The sequence below is a fragment of the Narcine bancroftii genome, chromosome 3 (genome assembly GCF_036971445.1).
Source record: "Narcine bancroftii isolate sNarBan1 chromosome 3, sNarBan1.hap1, whole genome shotgun sequence".
Taxonomy (NCBI): Eukaryota; Metazoa; Chordata; class Chondrichthyes; order Torpediniformes; family Narcinidae; genus Narcine; species Narcine bancroftii.
The window spans coordinates 212,197,630-212,214,075 of NC_091471.1; the positions used below are offsets into that span (position 1 = coordinate 212,197,630).

Genomic DNA, 16,446 nt, shown 5'->3' on the forward strand with positions numbered 1-16,446 from the left:
TTTGCCATATAATGTAACTATTTGACCTGTTGAGTTTCTTCAGCAATGTGTTTTTACTTCAACCTCAGTGTCTGCAGATTTCGTGTTTTACTTTTTACTATTTTTTTCTCATTTATATACATCTTGAAGCACTTAGTTTGTTTTTATGCTTCTAGCTATCCTACTTTTGTATTTCTTTTTAATGATTTGATCTCCATGTGGTGAACTTTAAAATTTTCCCAGTCCTGAGATACCTACTTTTTTTGATAATATTTAAAGCCTCTTCCACTGATCGTTAGCTTCTTATGAGAGCTCACAGCTCATAAACTTTCACTGTTGGACTTTTTTTGCCTATAAAATTTCTACATTAAAAAAAAATCTAATACACTTACACCTATAGTTAGGCATTGCTAGATTGATGACACATCTTTAAATGTAGTTTTCCAATTTACCATAGCCAGCTCATGCCTTGTGCATTAACTTTCTTTATTCAGATTAAAAATCTTGCTTTCAAAAGGAACAAAATAACTTTCAATACTTTTGTGAGGTATCATCTGTAATCTCTATCCTCCAAAATCCCTTCAGTTTCTCTTCCAAGATTTTGTTTTAGGTTTTGATTTATCTCCATTCAGATTACATTCAATTGCTCATTCCTCTTCCCAGCTCTCCACAGAGTACATATTATAAATAAGTATGTGATTTCATTCTACAACTTGATTTGCACATTGCCATTCAAAGCAGAAATATTAGGAACATTTAGTTGTCTATCATGTATAAACACAACCTCTCCAGTGATACAAAAAGATTTTAGAGCATTTAACACAAAGAATGTTCATGTTATGCAAATTAGATACTTCCAAGAAGTGTCAATTAAAATCATATGCTGAAGCACATGAATAAATCAGAAAACGAACAACCAAGTGCAACAATCTTGCTGGAGGAACTCAGTGGGTTAAAAAACATCAGTGAGTGAAAAAGAATGGTCAACATTTTGAGCTGGAAGCCATCATCAAGACCAAGAATTCGGAGGGGAGACTGCCAGTACAATATGGACAGGTTGGGAAGGATTGGTAAACCAGAGAGGGGTGAAGAATGATGGATGTGTGCAAATGGTTAACCAGTACCAGGCAAAGGCAGAGAAAAGCAAAAGGAAAAAAAGAGATCATTTATGGAAGATGAGTTATACAGGGTGAATCAAAGTGATAAGTAGGGACAATGGCTACTGGCGCTGAAATCTGACATGAAGAGGACAAGGAAGAACAGATGGGAGCAGATAACCTCAAAGAGAGGAAAGGTGGGGTGGGGGGGGGGGGTGCAATGGGAAACATGGGTAGAAGAGGAAGGGAGTTGAGAATGGATGATGGAAATGAAAAAGGATAATGTGCTGTAAGCAGAGGCTGGTTGGATGAAAGATGAGAACAAGTGGAATCTTATTCTTGTTTTGTCTGGAGGTGGGGGAGGGGTCAAAGGATTTGGTTTTAATATGAAAGTGTGAGATTGCAGTGAACTGGGACTAACTGGTGGTGGGCTACACAGATGGGTGGCTCCGCCCCCATATAAGCCTGGTTTCCCACTTAAACCCAGAATATTTCTGAAGACCCTACCCTCAGTTATAAGCTAATAAAAGCGTATGTTCTCCCTCTAGTCGTGAGAGCTTTTATTCATGCTACAATTTTATTAGCTTATTCCCTAAATGATGGAAGTGCTACTCAAGCCAGGGGTGCTGCTGATAGACCTCTGTCCCTCGACGCAGATGAGGGGTTCACATACTGGCTAGACTGCTTCCAGGCCTACCTGAACATGACCAGAGACATCTTCCGCACCGATGAACTCAGGAGGTCTTCACTCGTTTCCAGCGTAGGAACGAAATGGTATATAAGTCATCACGGGCTACACTACAGATGATGCTGCCATCAGGGCATTGAAGGCTAGGTGCCTGAAGTTCCAAAATGAGGTCCTTGCGAGGCACTGACTTGCTCTATGTCATCAACAGCCAGGAGAGACCATTGATGATGACCTGCTGGATCTGTGGACGCTTGCCAAGAAGTGCAGGTACAAAGCAGCTACGGGCCATGTTCGTGAAGAACAGATCTGAGACACTCTAGTTATGGTGGTCCACTCGTGCTACATGAGGCAGCGATTACTCGAGTCAGGTAAGAAGGACCTGGCTAGCCACGTTGATCTGGCCAAATTGTTGGAACTGGCCAAGCTCGAGACATGACCTCGAAACCAGCAAGCTTGCTCACCCAGGTGATATCTTCCAAGGTCCGGCTGCTCCCACTACCCCAGCCCTAACGGCTGCCGCTTCCCGTACCAGGGAGCGCTCCCGCGCTAGGAGTGTTTTTTCTGCAGCAAGAGCCAGCATTCCTGAACTCGTTGTCCAGCTAAAAACTCAGTGTGTTCCTGCTGTAGCAAGAAAGAACACTGGGCAAGTGTTTGTCGCATGAGGGGAAGCCTGGGGAAGACCACGGCCTGTACCACTCCAGGATCAGATTCCAGCACCAAGCCGTCTGCCCTAAATTCACCAAAACCCACTTTCTGCGCTACATGCCGATGGAGGGTGGCAATGGCAGTGAGAATATGGCGCAGAAAGGCTCAGCGACCATCTTGCCATGACTCAAATTCAAACTCGGCACAATCATCGTCAGAGAAGAAAGGAGGGTAACCATCTTTCAGTGCCACGAGGTTGACACCGTCTTACCCAAGGGCAACTCAGGACGGTGGGGGCCACTCGAGTGAGGAGTATAGAGTCTCCAGGGTCCTAGCTCGATGGTTCTAGATTAGGACAGACCTCATCAGCTTAGCAGCTCCATGGTGAATGTGAAGGTAAACAGACATTCCACTAAATGCCTGATCGACACTGGCTCTACTGAAAGCTTCATAGACTCACAGACTGTGCAACGATATAACCTAAAGATGTATCCTTCCAATTATTGCATATCCCTTGTGTCTCATTCACGCACTACGCATATTTAACAACATTGTAAAGTACATTTGTCGGGGGGTGGGGGGGAGGGAATTTTGTAAGATACGCCTGTATATACTTGATTAATTGTGTGCTCTGGTGTTGTTGGGTCTGGACTTCCTGTGCTACCTTAACCTTGCAGTATTCTGGTCCCGTCCCCCCTGTAACAGTTCAGAACGGAGGGCCCCTAAAATCAGGACCCACATGCAGCCTCTCCACACTGAATATCAACCCCACCCTCCTCTCTTCCCAAATCTGTCCTCAGACTGCAAACCCATTGCCACCAAGAGCAGGAGGTACAGCACAGCAGAAAGAGATTTCATAAATTCTGAGACACAACATCTGCTCAACAAAGGTATCACTGAACCTAGCACCAACCCGTGGAGAGCACAAGTGGTAGTGGTAAAAGGGGAAAACAAGTCCAGGCTAGTAATTGACTATAGCCAAACTACTAACCAGTATACACTCCCTTGATTTTCAGACTTGGTGGACGATATTGTGCAGTAACATGTCTATTCGACCACTGACCTGAAAGCTGCTTATCACCAGCTGCCAATCCATTCCAAGGACCATCCATATATGGCATTTGAGGCTAACGGTCATCTCTATCAATTCCGGTATTACTAACAGAGTTTCTATCTTCCAGAGTCAGGTGGAGAGAATGGTGGATGAGTATGGGTTGAAGGCTATCTTCCCCTACCTCGATAATATAATCATACATGACCAAACCTTGGAAGACCATGACGCTAACCTCCAGAGCTTTTTTCACAGGGCCAAATCCCTGAACCTCACTTATAACTCTGACAAGTGCATGTTCAGGACTAAACGTCTGGCTCTCCTTGGCTACATGGTGGAGAATGGCATCATTGGCCCCGACCCTGATAGGGTCCTGTTAGAGCTCCCCATTTCCAGGAACACGGAGGCTTTGAGGAGATGCCTGGGGTTTTTCTCACATTACGCCGTGGATCCCTCAATACACAGGTAAGGTTCACCCTCTCTTAAAAGCCACTATTTTCCACCTCTCAGCTGAAGTTCAAATGGCTTTTAACTACCTCTGAAATCATATTGTGAAAGCTGCCATGCACGCGGTGGATGAGAATGCATCTTTCCAAGTAGAAAGCGATGCTTCGGACGTAGCCCTGGCTGTTACCCTCAACCAGGTGGGCAGGCCGGTTGCATTTTTTCTCAAACATTGCAAGGCCACGAGTGCTGGAACCCATCTGTGGAAAAGGAAGCTCAAGCCATTGGAGAAGCCGTGAGGCACTGGAGACACTGCCTGGCTAGTAGGGAATTTACGCTCCTCACTGACTGGCGCTCTGTCACATTCATGTTTAATAATGTCAAGAAGGGCAAAATCAAAAATGACAAAATTGCTAGGTGGAGGATCAAGCTCTCCGCCTACAATTATGACATTGCCAAGGGCCCTTAATGACACTCCTGGTGCCTCTGCACACACCAGCCAACTGCGGTGTATGCATAATTAGCTCTGCCATCTAGGGGTCATCCGCATGGCTTATTTTGTCAAGGCGTGCAATCTGCCCTACTCCATGGAAGATGTCAGTGAAATTACCAGGTCTGCGCAGAGTGGAAGCTGCACTTCTACTACCCTGCAAAGGTGCACCTGATCAAGTCATCCAAGCACTTCAAACGGCTCAGTGTCAATTTTAAGGGACCTCTCCCCTCCGCAAACGGGAACACTTCCTTCCTCTCCATCAATGATGAGTACTCCCATTTCCCGTTCACCAATCATGTTCAGACACATCCACTTCCTCAGTCACAAAGGCCCTAGATTCAGTTTTCGCCCTGTTCAGGTATCCCGGCTACATTCATAGCGACCAGGGTTCATCCTTTATGAGTGATGAGCTACATCAGTACCTGCTAGCGAAGGGCATCGCATCCAGCAGGACTACTAGCTGCAACCCCTGTGGGAATGGGCAGGTTGAAAAGGAAAGTGCCATGGTCTGGAAGGCTATTAAACTGACTTCAAGAGACCTTCCAGACTCACGCTGGCAGGAAGTCCTTCCTATGGTGCTCCATTCTATCAGGTCGCTACTACGTACTATGACCAACATTACTCCTCACGAGCTCCTAATTAATTTCGAATGAAGGTCGAAATTGGGAACTACACTCCAAAACCAGTCCTTCTCAGGAAGCATATTAGGAGAGGCAAGACCAACCCCCTGGTGAGACTGCTCCAAGCCAATCCCATGTATGCCTATGTGGAGTACCCGGAAGGCAGGGAGAACACAGTCTCTATTAGGGACCTGGCACCCACCAGAACATAGGATTTGTTGCCTCAAGTGCCCTACGAGCCACGGAGGTAATTCTCGCCAACCCCAGTCAGAGCCTCAGAGAATCTGGTTCAGGAGGAAAGTGCATCCCCCTCCACCGTAGACCCAGCCCGCCGCTTATCCCTCAAAAGGGGTCCAGGAGACCCAAGGAGCCCAAGGCCATCCCCACCCCACCAGTGCTAAGGCGCTCCACCAGTATCTCCAGACCCCCGGTCTTCTTAAATCTGTAAATTTGTAAATAACTATATTTTTTATATTTTTCTGAATCCATGTTCTCTGTCTTCATCATAGACCCTAAACTCTGCAGGAAGGGGTGAATGCAGTGAACTGGGATTCACTGGAGGTGCGTTATGCAGATGGCTGGCTCTGCCCCCATCTGCCCATATGTAACCCTGGTTTCGCGCCTAAACCCAGAACCCTTCTGAAATCTACTGTAAGACTCTACCCTCAATTATAAGCTAATAAAAGCATATGTTCTCCCTCCAGTCGTGAGGGCTTTTATTCACACTACAGAGATGCAAACGAGCAACTGAAATCTGGGAGGTTGCTCCTCAGTGCTCCATTCCAGTTCCACTCCAAATTTTAAGCAGGGCATTTCTTGCTGTTGCCCACCTTCAATCTTGCATGCAGCTATCCCCTTTCGATGACAAGAATCTATTGGTGCTTTCAGGTGGCCAGAATATCCAAATGTAAAGCCGCCTAAAATACCCGAATGCAGCTGTCGGGTGGCCACCTGAAAGTGGAGAACCCAGCCCACAGGAGGACTTACCTAAACGTCTTCAGGTAGGTATATTCTCTGGCTTGGAGCGCTCCCCCTAGGCATGTGAAACCCGCTAACAGCCACCCTCCCCGCTGCCGAAACCTACCCTTCACGCTGCCGACACCTACCCTCCCCGCTGCTGACTGGGGACTGTGTGGGACAGGAGTCACCATGCAGACTGGGGACAGTGTGGGGCAGGAGTCACCATGCGGACAGGGGACAGTGTGGGGCAGGAGTCACCGTGCGGACCGGGGACAGTGTGGGGCAGGAGTCACCGTGCGGACCGGGGACAGTGTGGGGCAGGAGTCACCGTGCAGAGGGGACAATGTGGGACAGAAGTCACCGTGCAGAGGGGACAGTGTGGGACAGGACTCTCCGCTGCCAACACCTACCCTCCCCACTGCCTGACAGTCCCCTGGCATGGGATTACAGGACTGGAGCAACTGGCACAGGACATCAGGCCCCTGACGTCCCGCGCCGGTCGCTCCAGCCCAATAGTCCCATGCCAGGGGGACTGTCAGGCAGCGGGGAAGCGAGCTATCAGGCACCTGGTAGGTGAACTGCCCCTGCCCAGACTCAGGAGTCGGCATTTGCTCTGCGACCCCCCTCCCCGCTTCAGACCTTTCAGGTGGCAAAACACCTCCTTCAGCGCTGCCACCTGAAAGTTCCTTCGCAGACACCCAGAGCCTGCTCCGGAACCACATTCTCCAGGCGATTCCACCTGAAAGCGGCTTAAATTTGGTCTCTGTATCATTTGCATTTTACTCCCTTGATAACATCATCTGCGTCACAACATCATCTGCCACTTGTGCTGGTAACAGAGCCCCATCTTTCACACCTCAGTTTCTCATGCTGAAATAATGAAATTAGTAGCAAAATGTCAGCATTCACTGAATGTAGTTGCCCATAGATTATTATAACTTTTCAGTGCAATGTGACAAATAGAAATTCAAAATTGCAAGAGTCTCGACAGAGATCAAGAAAAACGAACAAGAGATGCCCTTAAGCAGCTTGAATCCAAGGCTAGAAACTGATTAGCAACCATTTTTAGTTTCAACAAAGGTAGAAAGTATTCCCATGTGAGACTGATTTAACATCAAATTGGATCAGGTACTTCTATGCATGATCCATGTCAGTGTATCAATATTTTTTGGTTGTCAGTCACTAATGAATAATATCACTGGTTGCACATAACACATTTCCATGCAAGCTGATTCAAGTTGGAGTTTGAAGCTCTGCTTTATGATTATCATAAAGCAGTTTCAGATCAGCTCCATGAAACTGCCTGCTCCCTGTAACTCTTAATCCCTCACTATGAAAAAAACCTACAGTATTTTTTTTCTTATATACATTTCATGAGGTAGCCTCTACTTCATTGTTCAGAGAATTCCACATATTTATAGCTCTGTCTGAAATAGACTCTCTCAAACCTGGAGGGTATGTCACCTAGTTCTTGTCTCATTTACCTGTGGAAACAACTTCCCTGCTTCTACCTTATCTATTCCATTCATAATTTTGTATTTCTACAAGATCGTCATTCTAAAGTTCAGTAAGCATAGTCTCTCCTCATAAATAACCTTCTAAGCCTACCAAGCCAAGATATTTTTTCCTCAAACAAGGAAACAAGACTTGCATGCAGTATTCCAGGTGTAGCCTCACCAGTACCCTGAACGCCTGTATCAAAACCTCCATTAAAAAGTAGTCTGAGCTATTATTTTTCGAAGTGGAGGACCTCACAGTTACCAATGTTGTACTGACACTGCCAGATGCTCCTCCATTCAGAATCATAATTTAATGTCATGAACAAGCCATGAAATTCATTGATTTGTGGCAGCATCATAGAACAAACATTAATATTATAACCATCTTATAACATTACAAAACTAGAGAGAGAGACAGAGAGAGAGAGTCTTCAAGATTAGAGAAACTTCACCCGAGAGAGAGTCTTCAAGATTAGAGAAACTTCACCCGAGAGAGAGTCTTCAAGATTAGAGAAACTTCACCCGAGAGAGAGTCTTCAAGAATAGTGAAACTTCACCCGAGAGAGAGTCTTCAAGATTAGAGAAACTTCACCCGAGAGAGAGTCTTCAAGATTAGAGAAACTTCGCCCGAGAGAGAGTCTTCAAGATTAGAGAAACTTCGCCCGAGAGAGAGTCTTCAAGATTAGAGAAACTTCGCCCGAGAGAGAGTCTTCAAGATTAGAGAAACTTCGCCCGAGAGTCTTCAAGATTAGAGAAACTTCGCCCGAGAGTGAGTCTTCAAGATTAGAGAAACTTCGTCCGAGAGTCTTCAAGATTAGAGAAACTTCGCCCGAGAGAGAGTCTTCAAGATTAGAGAAACTTCGCCCGAGAGAGTCTTCAAGATTAGAGAAACTTCGCCCGAGAGAGAGTCTTCAAGATTAGAGAAACTTCGCCCGAGAGAGAGTCTTCAAGATTAGAGAAACTTCGCCCGAGAGAGAGTCTTCAAGATTAGAGAAACTTCATCCGAGAGAGAGTCTTCAAGATTAGAGAAACTTCACCCGAGAGAGAGTCTTCAAGATTAGAGAAACTTCACCCGAGAGAGAGTCTTCAAGATTAGAGAAACTTCACCCGAGAGAGAGTCTTCAAGATTAGAGAAATTTCACCCGAGAGAGAGTCTTCAAGATTAGAGAAACTTCACCCGAGAGAGAGTCTTCAAGATTAGAGAAACTTCACCCGAGAGAGAGTCTTCAAGATTAGAGAAATTTCACCCGAGAGAGAGTCTTCAAGATTAGAGAAACTTCACTCGAGAGAGTCTTCAAGATTAGAGAAACTTCGCCCGAGAGAGAGTCTTCAAGATTAGAGAAACTTCGCCCGAGAGAGAGTCTTCAAGATTAGAGAAACTTCACCCGAGAGAGAGTCTTCAAGATTAGAGAAACTTCACCCGAGAGAGAGTCTTCAAGATTAGAGAAACTTCACCCGAGAGAGAGTCTTCAAGATTAGAGAAACTTCGCCCATACATCTGGTAAAATCAGTCTCCAATGCAAACCCACTGATTGACTTCCCTCTCTGATCCATCTGCACCAATTACAAAAAGTTGCAACAACTTCTCTATATTAACTGAAACGTGATACTTTGCTTCAGGAACTCAGATTTCTGCATCAAATTCACTGCAAGGATCTGCAGGCAGGGGAAAATCATCCAAAATTGCATTCAAAGAATGTGAATTATCTTGCCACATTGTTCCATTGCTGTAGATGGAATTCAAACACCAGTTGGAGACTCTGTGGCTACCTTCTGCCTGACTTTTCGTCTAGTCTTCTGTTCTTCATCTGTCTTGCGCTAACCAACACTCTGCAGCCATTTGTTTCACTGGCCAGAACTTGCAAGTCTTGAGTGAAGTTGTTACCCTTATCCCTCCAGCTTCTTCTGCGGCTACCATGTGAAGTGTGTTTTTAAAAAAATTAACACTCTTCCCTGATTGGCTAATGAAGCTGAACAAAATCCTGTCTGGCATCATAAAATTCCTTTTTTATTGCTTAAGTATGTAAAGCAACTTCTGGCTATTTCACACGAGATTTTGGAAAAATGTAATTTGTTGACCAATAAGATTAGTGCAAAATGCAGTATTGCTTCAGCACTCCAATAATGGATGCAATCAAATTTCCAGAAGATAGAGAATTTTTAAAAAAGCCAAATCACACACAAGTGCAAGAATAAATATAGAATGATGAGATAAATTTAAAAATTAGAAAAGAAAAGCAATTAAATTATTATTCCAAAAATGAATTTAATGGACACAGATAAACCAGTTCATCCCTTGTTTGAGTCTCCTTTTGGCTACAGAAAATGAAATGGTATAGTGTTAGCTGCCTTTGTTAAGCTCAAGGCAATGCACATGGTTTCTCATAAAATTCAAATACCAGACGTGGTCCTTATCGAAACAAAAAAAGAGGTCATTCACATTACCCTCCTCATCCACGATTTGACAGGAATTAAGATTTTATCTTGCCACTAAATATTCACATCTATTTGTCCCTTTACTCAGTCCTTTCCCACCTGGAAAACAACATCTCATGTACAAAGCTGCTATTCATTCACTTCAGCTCAGCATTTAATACGATCATATCCCAGAAGCTGTCCTTGCTGGGGCTCACAACCCTCTCTATAATTGGATCCTGGACTTCCTAACGGAAAGAGCCACAGTCTGTCAGGGCTGGCAGCAGAATGTTGAGTATCATCATGTGAGCTCAGCCTGCTCCTGTTCACACTACTGACCTACATCAGCAATGCCAGATCCAGTTCCAACAGAGTCATCAAGTTTGCAGATGACACAATAGTCGTTGGCCTCATCAGCAACAGTGATGAGTCACACCAGAGATGAGGTGGAAAATCTCATAAAATGGTGTGAGAATAACAACCTGAATCTCAACGTGGACAAGACAAAGGAAATTATTGTAGACTTTGAAGGTCCAGGGACGATAACTCTGAAGTGGAGAGAGAAGAAAGGACCAAGTTCCTCAGAGTCCACTTAAGAGACTTATTCTGGATGCAATGCATTTCCTCCCTTGTCAAGAAGATGCAACAACGACTTCACTTACTGAGAAGACAGAAGTGGGCAAAGCTTCTGGCTTCCATCATGTCAACTTTCTACAGGAACTCTATCGAGAGCGGCCCAGTCCCGGCTACATCACAGTGCGATGCAGTTGCTATATAGCATCAGATTGGCGATCATTCCACAGGACCAGAAGAGCAGCAGAGGGGAAATCACTGGGATCTTGGTCTCCCACCCTCTGAACGGGATTCTTGTCCAAAGAGGGCTCACAAAATCCGTGAGGACCACTACCACACCGCACGCAATAATTTATAGGTTACTCCCGTCAGGAAAGAGAAACAAAAGTACCAGAGCTAGGACCATCAGGCTAAGAAATAGCTTCTTCCCACTTGCAGTGAGACGGCTGAATGGCTCATGCAAACCCTCCATAACTCAATTTTTATTTACCAATAGTATTTATTTATTTATGTTAATAATATATCAAGTACTGTGTATCTGTATAGTTTGAATACATGTCTTTTTGCGTGTCCGCAATGTGTTGCACTGAGGACCAGAGAACACTGTTTCATTGGGTTGTACTTGAACAATAGGATGATAAATAAACTCAAACAAGTCCCATCCATTTCTGGTGTGCTTAACAGGTATCATTAGGTATTTGAATGCTGTATTTCTTGAATTCCACTAGTCAGTTAAATGTGCCCATTTTGGAAGACACGATACAAGTGGAGTTGATTCTGCTCTCATCCCTACGTACCTCCCTCCTGCTGGAATCTCAACTGGCATTATGAGAAGCGTCAGAAACAAGCAGCAAAAGGAAGTCTCAGCATCCACAGTAACAGACATAGGGAAGACAAATGCAGAGCAGTGCCAAAGAAATTAATTTAATGCAAGGAGAAGGCAGATTTACATGTCATGATGGTGTTCAAGAAGCAATTTCAGCATAATCTTAAACCATTAGGTATGATTTTCCAATAATATCATTTTTTGAGAAAACTCACTTATTTTACAGTGCCCTCCATAATGTTTGGATCAAAGACACCTTATTCCTTTATTTGCCCTGTGCTCCACAGTTTTAAATTTGTAATCAAACAATTAACATGATTAAAGTGCACATTCCAGATTTTATTCAAGGTTATTTGCATACATTTTGGTTTGGCCATGTGGAAATTATAGCCCCCACATTTCAGGGCACTGTATATTCACCTAAAATAATTACCAACAATAGAAAATTAATGAACTTGTTATTAAAAGTACTTGTATGCAATTTTAACAGATCATTGAGATGTTATGTTTTTATAAAGTAAATCTAAAAAATAATCTGGCCTTGGAGATACAAATATTTGAAAGCAATTAGTGAATAGAAAAAAAAGTCAGAAAGAGATTGACACAGTAGAAAATTCAACAAGAGTTTGAACTTTAACTTAAAGTCAAAGTGTTAAGTAGCAAAGTAAAATAGTGTTGAAATAGATTCCTGGGAAATCTAATACAAAAACAATATTCAGTGCTCAAATGGAGGAGCAGAAAGCCCTGCAAAAGACAGTGGTCACAGATCAGTACATTACAAGCAAAATTCTCCCCACCATCGAGAAAATCTACATGGAAGGCTGCAGTCTGAGATGCCACTAGACTCGCACCACCAGGTTGAGGAACAGCTGGTACCCCTCCACCAGACTCCTAAACAGACTCATACTTTGCATATTATTTATTACTGAATATTTTTTCTGTTTTGCAGTTTGTTTGTTTACATTTCTCCCTTTTGGATATCTATCTTTTTCTTTCGTAGTTACCAAATTAGAAATTACCAAAGTAGAAATTTTGCCTGGCCTGCAGGAAAAAGAATCTCAGGGTTCTTTGCGATGTAATGCATGTACACTGACAATAAATTTGAACTTGAAAGATGAGCAGGGACGTTTTGAAAAATTCTTCTTAAAAGAGTAAAATTACAAAGCCCAAAGAGCTCTTTAGGAACAATCTCTCTGAGTCTATTTACATTAATACCCAGCTGTTTTCTTTACTGAAGCCAATAGTTAAAAGATTTTGCAATTCATCTACTTTAAACAGTAAAGGAGCAGGGACAGTGTTTGTATACTATTTTCCCAGCATGAACAGAGGCCCAGAGATTTTAAAATGTTGTTTGATTGTGTGGAATTAATTATTATAAAATAAGACCCAAGGGCAAATAATAGGGTTTAACAAACTTTAAAATAATTAAAGAGTATTGCATGGCAGGGGTGTGGGCCAGAAGCTTTTGCCTCCTGTAATGTAAGCAAAATTCAGGACACTTGTCATTGGTACCATGTGTGCAGGAAATGTATCCAGCTGTGGCTATTGGCTGAAAGCACAATGGACCGAGAGTGGTGGATGAATGCACTGTTAATTATCCATGATGATGGGATTAAAAATATCATGTATTTACTTGTATTTTTATTGTATGACTTATTTTGATTAATAAATAAAATTTGCAAAATTATCCATGAAGATACGACATTGAGTAATAGCACATTTATGCAGGTGGGTACACTATAGGCAAGATATGCAAGAGCAGAAATGACTGTCAGGCAGAGTACAAGAGGTGGTGCGGGAAACCCCATTGTCATCCCCCTCTCCAACAGAAACATTGCTTTGGATATTGATAGGGGTACAGTTCAACAGAGAAGCAGCAGCATCCAACTCCATGGCACTACATGTGACTCAGGAGGAATGGAAGAGTGGAAAGGCTAAAGCTTAGCGGATTCAATTCTTAAGAGGTCAAACAGGTATTTCTATGTCCACATACAAGAGTCTAGGCATGTCTCAGACTGACTGCACACCATTCTGAAGTGGAGGGTGAACAGAGAATTTTTAATGACGCATAGTGGTACAAACAATATAGGTAGACGAGCAAACCTACAAGCCAAATGTAGGGATTTGGGAATCAAATTAAAAACTAGGACCTCATGGACAGTACTACCTGTGTCATATGCTAGCTCGAACAGAATAAGCAGGATAATTCAAATACATGGCAAGCAGAAATGTGTAAAGGAAAAAAAAAATTCCTGGGTAATTGGAACAAATTCAGGAGGAGGGACTAGCACCTGTACAGGACCAGAGCTGTTATCATCAGGGGAATGTTTGGTACTGCTGTAAGGTGGATTTTAGAGGCAGAGAAAGGTGAAACAAGGATAGAAGTAAAAAGCAGGAAAGGAAAAATGGAATATGGAGGAATCAAAAGAATAGAACAAATAGGGCTAGAGTGTTAAAATAATGCTAAACGATCAAAAAATGTTCAAGAGAACACAAACCTAAAAGCATTCTTTTCCTCTTGCTGTAGAAAAACTTCACAATAAGTGAATGAATTGATCAGACAAATGAATATAAACAGTCATGATAATATTAGGAAAATCTAGGCATGGCTGCCAAATGATAAAAGTTAATTATTAAACAAAGGAGTATCAAAATTTACAAAATATAAAAAACAAAAAGTTGGGATAGATTTTTGTTTTGTTATGTTTCTTTTTTTTTCAAACTTTATTCAAAGATTTTAAAAAACATAACATACAATCAAATAATTAAAAATTGACTTTACAAGATAAATCCCAAACCCACCCTCCCACCCCTTAAGGGGAGCCAAAAAATGTAAATGATATGTATATAATTTTAAAAATTATAAATGTTGAAAACAATTCAAAATATAATCTAAAAGCATATATTTCAAATACGGAGACTATTTGCTAACAAAAAGGGAATAATTATCAGGTAAATTATAAGTAATTTTTTCCATAACAATACAAGCTTTCAATTCATTATGCTAACATAGTATATTAATCTCTGTATTATCTTTCCAAGTACTCACAACACATTTAGAGCTACTGATAACACCAAACGTACAAAAGCAATTAGAATTTTATCCAAACCTTATCCCCTCAACGAAATCAAATTAACCAACAAAAAAATCGTTGGATCTAATGGTAATGTAAGGTTATACAATTTTTCCAAAACTACTTTAATTCCTTGTCAAAATGGTTGAACTTTAACACAAGACCAAACAGCATGTCAAAAAGTTCAAATAAACGAATCACATCTAAAACATAAATCTGAATTACTAAACCCATATTTTTTCAGTTTCTCCAGAGTCAAACATAATTGATGTAAATAATTATAATTAACCATTCCATATCTTACATTTGTCAATTTAATGACATTGTCCTGACACATATCCGCCCAATCGTCTTCAGGAAAAATAAACACTAAATCACTCTCCCACTTAAGTTTAGATTTTTCCTAGTCCGGTTTATCCATATTATCTTGTTACAAATTATACATAACCGAAACATAACCCTTCTTTGGTACAATGGAAATCAAAATCTCAAATCTCAACAAAATGGGTAAATTAATCTCTCTATCATAATTATCCTTTACATACACAAACAAAGAATTTACAAATATATCAAATCTTTCTCTCAATTGATTAAAAGAAATTGTCCCTTTTCAAAACAATCCTGTATTGTCTTTATACCCTTAAAATCCCAACTCTTTAAATAATTATTAAACATTGAAAAAGGAATAAGCTGATTAATGTACAATGGAGTTAAAATTGATCATTTATCTTTTGATCCCAAAACTCTATTTTTTTTTAAATCCAGATCTTTAACAAATGTTTCAATACCGGCATATTATATTCCTGTAGCAAATTCAAATTCCAACGAAATATAAATTCATTTACCTTAACCTCAGAAATACACGCCATTTCCACGTTAGCCCAGCTAGAAAGATAATCTAAATCCATCAACCTGCTAATAAACTTCAACTGGGCCACTTCATAATAATTTTGAAAATGTGGTAACTGAAGTTCACCTTACGCTTATTTACATGTAAGTTTATACAATGCCACTTGAGCTAATTTACCTTTCCATAAAAACTCCCGCACTACCTTATTTAAATCCTAAAAGAAACTTTTTGAAAGTAAACAAGGTATTGACTGAAATAAATATTGAATTCGAGGAAAAATATTCATTTTCATACAATTGACCTTTCCAAAGTTAATGGAAGATCTTTCCACTTAATCAAATCTGCTTTAATCCATTTTAATATAGGCACATAATTCAACTGATATAATGAATGATAATTAACATCTACAAACACACCTAAATATTTAAATTTATTTGTCCACTTTAATTTTGTAATAATTTTAAATTCTGAATAATCTTCTATCCCAACTGGTAAAATTTTGCTTTTCTCCCAAATAACTTTATATCCTGATAATTCTCCAAATTTCGACAAACACTCTTGCAACTGTTTCAATGACCATTCCGGTTGCATCAAATCTATAAATACATCATCTGCAAATAAATTAATCTTATATTCTTCATTCATAGCCTTCATCCCTCTAATTTCATCATTTTGCCTAATAGTCTGAGCTAATGGTTCAATAGCCAATGCAAATAAGGCAGGTGACAATGGGCAGCCCTGTCGAGTTGAACGAGTCAACCTAAATGGTAAAGAAATCTGACCATTTGTCACTACCCTAGCAATCATGTTCGTATATAAAGCTTTAACCCAAACAATAAAAAAAGGGACAAATTTAAACTTTTCTAACACCGTAAATAAAAAATCACACACAACCCTAATCAAAAGCATTTTCTGCATCTAGTGCAACCACCACAGGATGGTTAGGCGGCTTTCAGTATGCATTGATCAAAGTAATTAATCGAAGAATATTATCAGATGCATTTCTATTCTTAATAAAACATGTTTCATCAGTATGTATCAACTTAGGTAAGTACATAGCAAGTCTATTGAATAGTATCTTGGCTATAATTTTATAATCTATATTTAATAAAGAAATAGGTCAATATGAACACTTTTAATGGATCTCAATCTTTTGTTTTTGGAATAACAGTTATTAAAGCACTTGAACAAGATTCCGGCAACTTCTGTTCTTCAGTAACTTGTTTTAACAC

The 16,446-nt window shown here is 41.1% G+C and overlaps 1 protein-coding gene and 1 long non-coding RNA gene across 7 annotated transcripts in view; one reads left to right on the forward strand and one right to left on the reverse strand.

The window, feature by feature from the left end:
- The window catches only part of ablim2 (actin binding LIM protein family, member 2), a 381,413-nt gene that overhangs the window by 294,058 nt on the left and 70,909 nt on the right, over window positions 1–16,446 (reverse strand). The gene's annotated exons all lie outside the window — the stretch shown is intronic.
- The window catches only part of LOC138758099 (uncharacterized), a 78,417-nt gene that overhangs the window by 10,381 nt on the left and 51,590 nt on the right, over window positions 1–16,446 (forward strand). The window contains exons 3-4 of one of the 6 annotated variants that reach the window (XR_011354144.1): window positions 5,906–6,018; window positions 11,193–11,465. The exons of 2 other annotated variants lie outside the window; for them this stretch is intronic. This is a non-coding gene — a long non-coding RNA (uncharacterized lncRNA). Of the gene's footprint in view, window positions 1–3,715; window positions 3,926–5,526; window positions 5,802–5,905; window positions 6,019–11,192; window positions 11,466–16,446 lie in introns of those variants that run through there. 3 more of the 6 variants (XR_011354145.1, XR_011354146.1, XR_011354143.1) reach the window with 3 other exon arrangements.